This window comes from Dermacentor variabilis, unplaced genomic scaffold (assembly GCF_050947875.1).
Source record: "Dermacentor variabilis isolate Ectoservices unplaced genomic scaffold, ASM5094787v1 scaffold_41, whole genome shotgun sequence".
Lineage (NCBI taxonomy): Eukaryota > Metazoa > Arthropoda > Arachnida > Ixodida > Ixodidae > Dermacentor > Dermacentor variabilis.
Genome location: NW_027460599.1, coordinates 64,088 through 73,091, shown reverse-complemented (window position 1 = coordinate 73,091; position 9,004 = coordinate 64,088). Strand labels below are relative to the sequence as shown.

Genomic DNA, 9,004 nt, shown 5'->3' with positions numbered 1-9,004 from the left:
TCTGTGGCAATGAAGGGAAAGCTACGGAGGCAAAGCACGCACAAGTGCGAGCGCTTCTGAAAAGAGTCCCGTGTTTTCATTCACGTTAGCTTAAGCTGCGGAAGAGTAAACATAAACACCTTATTAGCAACAGTTCAATAAGATAAAGCACACCACTGAATGTAAAACTTTACTTATTTTGCGGCTTTTCCTTTCCGCGTCTGGGCAAACGCGAAACCGGTGCACGCGAAGCTGCGCCGATTCAGCATCTGTTCCGAGCAACCAAAAGCACTGTAAAACGCTGCCGGACTACTTCGCGCGGCAACACATGTGCAGCAGACATGCGCTCGTAGCTTTCGTTGTATTGCCACAGAAAGTTGTCCGCGAGTATAGGTCCTGTAGTTGGACCTGGCTGCTGACCGACACCATTTGCGGTACACGCCCTCTCTGTACAGCTTAGCCGTCAACCCTTCTGGGCAAAATCTACGTGTTTTCTCCCTTCAATGTACGAGGCATTCTTTGTTGTCTTTAATGCGTTAATTTCTCCTTCTTTTTTCCACACAGGACACGTTCGGGAATACGCAGCGTCTGAACCGTCGTAGTTGATGCAACTCAAATCATTTGTGCACTCCTCATCATTGCGTTCGGTAAGATAGCACTTCGCGCACGTCGGTTTTCCTCGGCATGGCTGTGACCCATGTCCGTACCTTTGGCAGCTGAAGCACCTTCGCGGTTTGGTGACATAGGGTCTGACTTTGATGTATAGGTAGGCGGCGTGTACCGCAGATGGAAGGGATGTGTTGGGAAAGTTAACACTATGATGTGTTTTGTTCTGATTTCTTCTCTTCTCACAACGATGTTGTGAGCAGAAAGCGCTCCTCGATCGGCTAGGGTTTAGGTTATTTCTTCATCTGTGCATCTTAGGAGCTCACTCTCAGAAATGACGTCTTTGTCATGGTTTGATGATTTGTGTGGTGCAACGCACACTTCGTGGTCGCCTATTTTGTTTAGTTTCCTGGTGGTGTTGTTCGGCTGCACGTTCCGAACTTCCATCAAAAGATCACCGGAATTCATTTTCCTGGCATTGTAATGACCGTCAATGCATTATTTAATGGCTTTCGCGATAGGGAACGCTGGTATGTCCTGAATCGGTGTTTGTCTTTGATGTGCTTACAAACATTTTGTGAAGTTGATGGGCTTAGTGGTGAACTCTTTCGTTGCTTCGGTGCTACCCCGCTTTCGCAACCGATGAGTTTTGGAGAGCGTGAGATTTTTACCAATGCAATCAGTATAGCGTTCGGTAGTCATGCTGGGCGCCCACCTCGGAGCCTGACCAAGAAGTGTATCTCTAGCACTAGCCATACATAACTACATAACCATACGTGCTCAGCTGAGGAAGGCGGTTCACGCATGGTTAATCCTTGCGACCTTGAAAACAAAAGTAAACAGAAGAGAAAAGGAGACAGGTCTAAAGATTTCACTAGGGTACTGCAGGTAGGATCCATTTGTTGCTACATTCCACCGGCTAACCTCGTCGTCGTCTTCTCCTCCTCATTACCACGCTGGCGATGTAGATCGCCACACTCTCAATCGGCTGCCCTGTACCCACGATGATAACACGGTAGCACGCTCCCAATTGAAGCCTGTTCAACTTTTTCACTGGGTCCTTGGTAGCATAATGTCTTCAGCAGTCCTTGCCGTCTAGCTTCTTCACGACATAGTAAGGTCCTGTAAACAGCGTTTTCGAATGAAGTCCCTTTCGGACCAGAATCCACGAATATGGTTGAATCTCCGGCATGTTTGTGCAGTGTCTGCGGTCAGAATTCTTTTTCATTGTCGCTCTATATTTTTGCCGTTGATGAGAAGTCTTCGGATGTTCTTTTAGATCCATTTGATTCACTAAGCCCAATATTTTTGTATTAAGCTCATCTACTTTCACGCATTTTCTTGTGAAGTACAGGACGAAACATTTTTCGGATGATTGCATCAAGAAGAAATGGGCAGGGACAGCACACGTTATGAGAAAGCAACATGAACGGTGGTCGATTAAGGTAACGGGGTGAGTTCCAAGAGAAATGAGGCGTAGCAAGGGGCGACAGAACGTTACGAGGGCAGACGAGATAGGGAAGTATGCAAAAGGGAAGTGGCCACAGTGATTACGGTTATTGGCGGAGTATGGGAAAGGCATTTCCATTGCAGTGAAAGTAGCTAGGCCGAAGATTGCTTCCTTAACAGGGACACGTTCGCAGAGAGCTCACCGAAGGGCTACAGGGTGGCGTACCTTTTTTAACAGATCAGCCCGTAGCTTCGCTTTACTGTATGTTAGGAAAACAACTTTTTGTTTAAACTTGCCAATAAACAAAAAATTCTTCGGTGGCATGAGTACCCAAGCAATGTTGCGAAATGACCTAGGTAGTAGGTTTTCCAAACTTACTTTCCTGCTTTTATGCTTTTAAGAAATGTTTGAGGAGATGGTGGCAGAGATGACGAGTAAGTGCTTTTATTTTTCGCACAAACACAATACAAAAGCAACAGACATGACTGTTCGTTTGTTCGGCGGCATAAAGGAAAGTTCGAGAGAAAAATAGAATCTCTCGAGTGTATGCTTTCAGAAGGAAAGGCGGCACTAATGACTTGTGAAGGCGCCTTGCGGCTCGGCTATGTCCAGAATACGTCCTGGCAGTGAGGCGTATAAACGTGACATGAGGCTCCTGTCACTCTTGAGTTCCTCACACACTTCATGGATGACAGACCAAAGGGACTCCTTTGTTTCGTCTGAATAGTACTGCGCGAGATGCGGCGCTTCATCCGGCCTCACATATTCTCGATTAAATTAATATCCGCTCACTTGCGTGGCCATTCCAATGTCTGGATGCCAAAATCATCCAAAGTAGAGCGGACCAACCTAAAAAAAAAGGTGAGGTCGGGGCATGTAATGAAAATATAGGAAAATAGTTTTCACTAATAAAACATGTTGACAGATTAAGTAACTAATTGTGGGAAAATCAACATTAGTGGTTCAAAAACGCGTACTTTTGAGTTTGCATGCTTTGAACTACAATGCCCATTCTTAACACCAGAAAACGGGGCTCCCGTTCATAATGACTACGATCAAGTTCTCATTTTGATGCTGGCTCCTAAAGAAAAAATGAACAGTTGATTAGTTATAGTTAGTTAACATTTATTTAAGTTGTATTGCACACGAAATGTCCACCCTGCTGTATAGTGGATGGATGGATGGAATAACTTTAATGAAAGGTCCTGCGAGTAACTGGGCGCAGGGCCCCATAGAGCGGGCTCCTCCCACGTTGGGACCGGGAGTTGTAACTCGCAGGCCGCATCGTGGGCTCGCTGAACAGCCCAGAGCTGCTCCGCCAGGTCCGTGCTGCGTAATGCTTCTTGTAGCCTTGCGGAGTCTTGACTCTTGTTTGTGTGGGTCCGACCACACCGCCAGAGCAAGTGATATACGTCTAGTGTGCTATGGCAATTTTCGCAATATGATGTGCATAGGTCAGGCATGTAGTGATGTAGTCTGTTCTGCGTGGGGTACGTGTTGGTTTGAAGCATTCTGAACGTGAGGGCTTGATGCCTGGTGAGCTTATTCTGAGGTATGCTGTATATATTCTGCGGTATAGATAAAAGTGCTTTGTGATCTCGTTATATGTAGAGGGAGGGTCCCGATTCTCGCTGGGATGGTCACGACCAGAAAAGGTGGCGTCGCGCAGGGTTAGGTCTCGCGCGCTCCTGTGAGCCATCTCATTGAGATTGGGAGGGGCGTCCTCGATCTCTCCGAGGTGTGCCGGGAACCAGCAGATGGTGTGATGCTGCAGCGGTGCGGATCTAGTGATTGTTTGTAGTGCTTGGCTTGCAACGGCTCCTTTCTGAAAGGCTTTGACGGCCGACCGTGAATCGCTGTAGACGTGGGTTGTGGTCGGGTCTGTGAGCGCGAGTGCGATGGCGACCTGTTCTGCTATCTCGGACTTGTGGGTCTTGACTGTGAGAGCGTTTGTGACTTGGCCTTGCTTATTGACCGTCGTGGCCACGAAGGCGTTCCTGGACAGGTACCGTGCCGCGTCTACGAAACAGGCTAGGATCTTCTTATCACGTATTTCGCGCAGGATGAACGATCTGCGTGCCAGCCTTTTGGGTTCATGGTGCACGGGGTTCATGTTCCGCGGGAGTGGGCAAATCTCTCACTGCATTTGAAACACATAAATCTCTAAACTAAAAAAAGCACTTTGTATACAGATCCTTTTTTTCTTTCACTTCGGTGACGCCGTCAAAGAGCGCAGCAGCTGAAGGTAGCCAGCAACTGGTGTACTTACTTTGACATGTGAACAGGAATCCTGCCATGCTGAAAGACACAGGGCCGTCGGCAAATTGTCCCGCGAGAACAAATGGCAGTGACGCCTGCTGAAGTATGTCTAAATATTCATTTGAAGTCAGGATACCGTCGATGCGATAGAGCGATTCAAGTCCATCATGTGCAATAGCTCCCCAAACGCCGATTCCCCAGCGTCCACTCGTAGCAGCTTGCTGGGTATGTCTTTGCTCTTATCTGGAAAAAAAATCAATTGTAAAAACGACTTTGGAACATCAGGATTCAAACTCAAACAGACTGAATGTCCAGAATGATCACAAGGCTTATTCCTGTCAAGATTCACTAAACTGGCATGTTCTCCATGGTAGCACAGGTTGACTCTTTTTGTACCTGTTGCCACCATTTGTTTCAAACTGATTACTTTCTCGAACGCTTACACCAATTTAAATGCATTCTCAAAGCATGCGCAAAAAATCCCTAAACTGAATTTATTGACGTCCGGAGTTATCGTATATTACTCCAAGCTCAATATAACGTTTATTGCTCCGACACCTTTCCAAGTCATTCTGCAATTTGTTAATGAAGAAAAGTGCTTTTACCTTCTCCCGGCAATTCTCCACACGCGTTGTTGCTGATCCCAGCGTGTGACGAACGTCGTGTCATCGCTGAAAACGACGGATTTCCACTCGTCTGCACCCTACGCCTGGTGCTCACGCGCGAACTGTAGACGGGCTGCTGCTTACCTTTCGAGGAGTCGAGGATTTGACACGCAATACGACTACGAAGCCCCGCTGCGTGTAGCCTGCGGCGAATGGTTGGAATAGACGCTGCCACTCCTAGCTCTCGTCGAAGCTCCTGGAGAGTAAGCGTCGGGTCGCAGCCTACTGTTGCCACGATTAGCTGGTCTTCTGCAGCTGTCGTGACACGAGGCCTCCCTCCTCGTGGCGCGTCTTCAATGCGGCCCTCATCTCGATAGGCACCGACAATGCGGTGAACAGAGCGTTTGCTACAACCCACAGTCCTAGCGATATTACATCGGCTCGTTCCTCCAATAGCAAGGCCGAATATTTTCTGCCTTTTGTCGTCGTCAATTCGTACCATTTCTCTTTTGACGGCAGCGAACCGATGCGTGAACAGGTTGCCTCTCACTTGTAGAAAAGAACTCATCGCACACTTATGGTATCTTCGACTGGTCGCTTGTATGCCCCGAAGCAGAGTCGGGTAGATCGGTCGTTTCCCGAGCTCAAAGGTAGGGGACAAGCGCGCAAGCCGAACGTGCGACTCGCTCTCGGAGGAGGAAACTGCTGATGCGAAGCCACGTGACTACTGCCAACGTCCGATGCTTCGCCTATCCAAAGCTCCCGGCGCTGCCGCAAAAACCGGCGGACGTGCCGGCGGGACGAACGTTCGTCGAGACGCCAGCATGCAGTGGCCTAGGTTGCCAAGGTTACGGTGTGCCGTCGCCAACAGCAGCGACGCGGCGCTGCGATGACGTTTCAATCTCGATGACTGCTCCGACGACAGGGCTCGGAGCGCCTCGGAGCGCTCCAAGATAGAGGAGAGCAATCGAGAAGAACCAGCCGAACGCAGGGCGCGCACCCTCTTTCAACCAGCCGAAGGCAACGCCGCTCGCGAGAGCGCTCCAGAGTGCTCAGAAACGACCAGCCGAAGATAGCATTAGGCGCGCAAAAAAAAAAAAACATAGAGGAAGAAGACAGCGTCACGTTTTTGGTGTCCTTTATACGGAGCTGCGCATGCGCGTCCGGTGATTTTATTCCCAGACGATAAACCACAACCGCGCACTACAGACAACTACGAGTTCGCCGCTTCACTTAGATGGGAAAGCCATTTTACAGCGCAGCTCTGTGTTGCCCGTTTGTTGGCTTAGCGCCGCCGTCACCATTTCCATCACCGTCGGCTCAACCAATCGGGAAAATGAGCCGGGGCAACCATGAAAGAGAGCGAACAGGTCAGATTAAATTCGGGGATAACAGAGAGAACGAGAAGAGAGCGAAGAGCGCGAAGCGGAACGTGGAGGAGAAGCATGGGTTAAGAGATTGCTACAGACCTGGCAATGCAGCGGTGGCTCATCGCGCCTGAGCATCGCGCGACCAGAAGCGTGGCGAGCGCGCCGGAACGCGACGGTGGCGAAGCGGAAACCACCCGACCGGCTATCATGCCGTTTGCAGCGTATGCTGGATGAGCGGGCGGAGGTCTCTGGTGGCCGCTGTCAAACGCGATACGCTCAGATTTGGTAATTCCGAGTATCGTTATCGTCAGTTAATTTTTTCGGGACCAAATTAAAGGCGCAACGCTATGAATAGTCTTGCGCAAGCTCGAACATGGGCACTTCACTAGGATCGTAGCTAAGATCTGACCTCAGCAGCTGAATGTTATATTATTATAATGTGCCGCAATGGCAGCTCATATTTGCTATGATGATCGTCACAAGTAGCAAATTAACCAAGAAACCATAACATTCAGGGCGGCAGCTGCATCTCTCGACGAAATCACAGGGGGTAGCGTGCCTTCAAGACATTAAGTGTGGTCTGTGGTTGCCCCGAACAATTGCAGCTTGTCCTTGTGTATGACAGTCAATTAGCCAAGGTGTCTGCTTCTCGTAGAGAAGAACGACACCTCTTTACACTAAATTCAAAATACTCCTTCCCGTGAACCCGCGAAAGCGACAGCACCGCCGACGTGACGCCTTCACTGTGCGAAAATGTTATGTCGTGGCCGTGGCCTACTTTACGCGATTCAAACGCGTGATGCCCAATGCAAACGGGCTCAACTTACACTGGACTCATGTGTGCTTGAAAGTGGCCCCTAACAACAATGAGGCAGTAAGCACGAAGACATCAAAAAAGGCCACGTAGTGGGCACTTTCCAATATGCCGAAGCAATGGGTCTAACTCAATCGGCTACTCAGGCGGGACAAACGTCTTCTAGCCCCGAAAAGTTATAATAATCTCGCTGTGGATTTACTTCATCATCATCATCATCAGCCTGGTTACGCCCACTGCAGGGCAAAGGCCTCTCCCATACTTCTCCAACAACCACGGTCATGTAATAATTGTGGCCATGCCGTCCCTGCAAACTTCTTATTCTCATCCGCCCACCTAACTTTCTGCCGCCCCCTGCTACGCTTCCGTTCCCTTGGGATCCAGTCTGTAACCCTTAATGACCATCGGTTATCCTCCCTCCTCATTACATGTCCTGCCCATGCCCATTTCTTTTTCTTGATTTCAACTAAGATGTCATTGACTCGCGTTTGTTCCCTCACCCAATCTGCTCTTTTCTTATCCCTTAACGTGGATTTACTTATATAACATCAACGCCGAACGCAATCATGTGGTCGTTCCTTGGTGGAAAAGTGCGGTCTACATATTCGAATTATTGTAACAGTGGTTAAAGGCCCTTTCCGAAGAGAGCCCTTGTAGTCGAAATTACTGCTTCTTGTTCCTTTTAAACGAATGATGAGGGAATTGCCCGCATATGACAATGCAACCTGGAACAACGCTACACAGCGCTGAGAGATGTCAGGTTTATATATTATCTTTTGTTTTCGTCGCACCCAGAAATACATCAAGAATGTTTATCTAAAAGCCTAATGGGAAGGTTCTCACCTTTGAATGTGTAGGATAAAATTGTGATACGAAATTTTGATGGTTAGGGCAATTTTCATACTATAATGCGCTGCATGGAAGCCGGACAGTTTCGCCCCGGCAACCCCATTTACTCGTGCGAAGCGCGGTACAATGGCGACCGCAAGCCGACGTCGCAGCTGGCAGCACGAACGCTGCACTAGATTTTCGCAAGTGCTGTTATCAAAGGATGCTTGAGAGTAAGAGACATGCTTCCCTCGCCCTTTTCATCCTTGACGCAAGGGCAGCAGCGGCGTGCACCGGCGGCGGCAGTGCCGCGATAGCGGAGCACAGCCGCTCCCCGGCCGTTGACAGCGGGTTCACGTTTTTTGACCAAGACTGTACATCTTCAAGTCCCTTATCACTCGCTCTTCAAGGGAATGCGCTTCCGGATGGTAACGTGCTGCGAAGCAAAGGTTCATATTTCTTTTCTCAGCCCAAAGGCGCACTTTTTAGCTTTTCAAGGTTGTCTGCGAAGACGACTCTGACGTTCTTGAAGAGCTCTCGTTCCAGCAATGACATAACGCAGTTTGCGTCCTCCTTTCCAGCTTTGGCGGCTACAAAACGCGTGCTCTCGTCCACAGCGACAAGGAATGCTTGCGTCCTCCTAAGGGAAAGTGAGACGTCCACCCAAACGTAGCCAAGTGCTACAAATGAAACCCATACGGGTTCCTCGAAAGCTTCGCAGTTGAAGAAAAATTGTTTTCTTGTACACAGGACGTCAAATTCTTGCCTTTACTTCTGATTTCTTGATAAATTCGACTTTGCCCGCCATCTGCTAGCCGCCTGGTTAGCTCAGATGGTAGAGCGGCTGCCCCGGCAAGGCGGTGGTCCCGGGTTCGAGGCCCGGACCAGGACAAATTCTTCTTAAACTGCGAAGCTCTTCGTTCGAGGAACCCGTATGGGCTTCCTTTATAGCACTTAGCTACGTTTGGGTGGACGTCTTGCTTTCCATTTATTAATCATAGGGTAGAAAAATTTTTTTGATGGCTTGAATACTGTCTTCCTTGGTGCTTTTTGTTCCACCATCAAATACGCTTCTGAGGAAAACCACATTATT

General features: G+C 48.9%; 1 non-coding gene across 1 annotated transcript; it reads left to right on the top strand.

The window, feature by feature from the left end:
- The first annotated feature begins 8,728 nt into the window (after window positions 1-8,728).
- Window positions 8,729-8,803, top strand: TRNAA-GGC (transfer RNA alanine (anticodon GGC)). Its single transcript has one exon. It is a non-coding gene; the product is annotated as a tRNA-Ala (tRNA).
- Window positions 8,804-9,004: the final 201 nt, after the last annotated feature.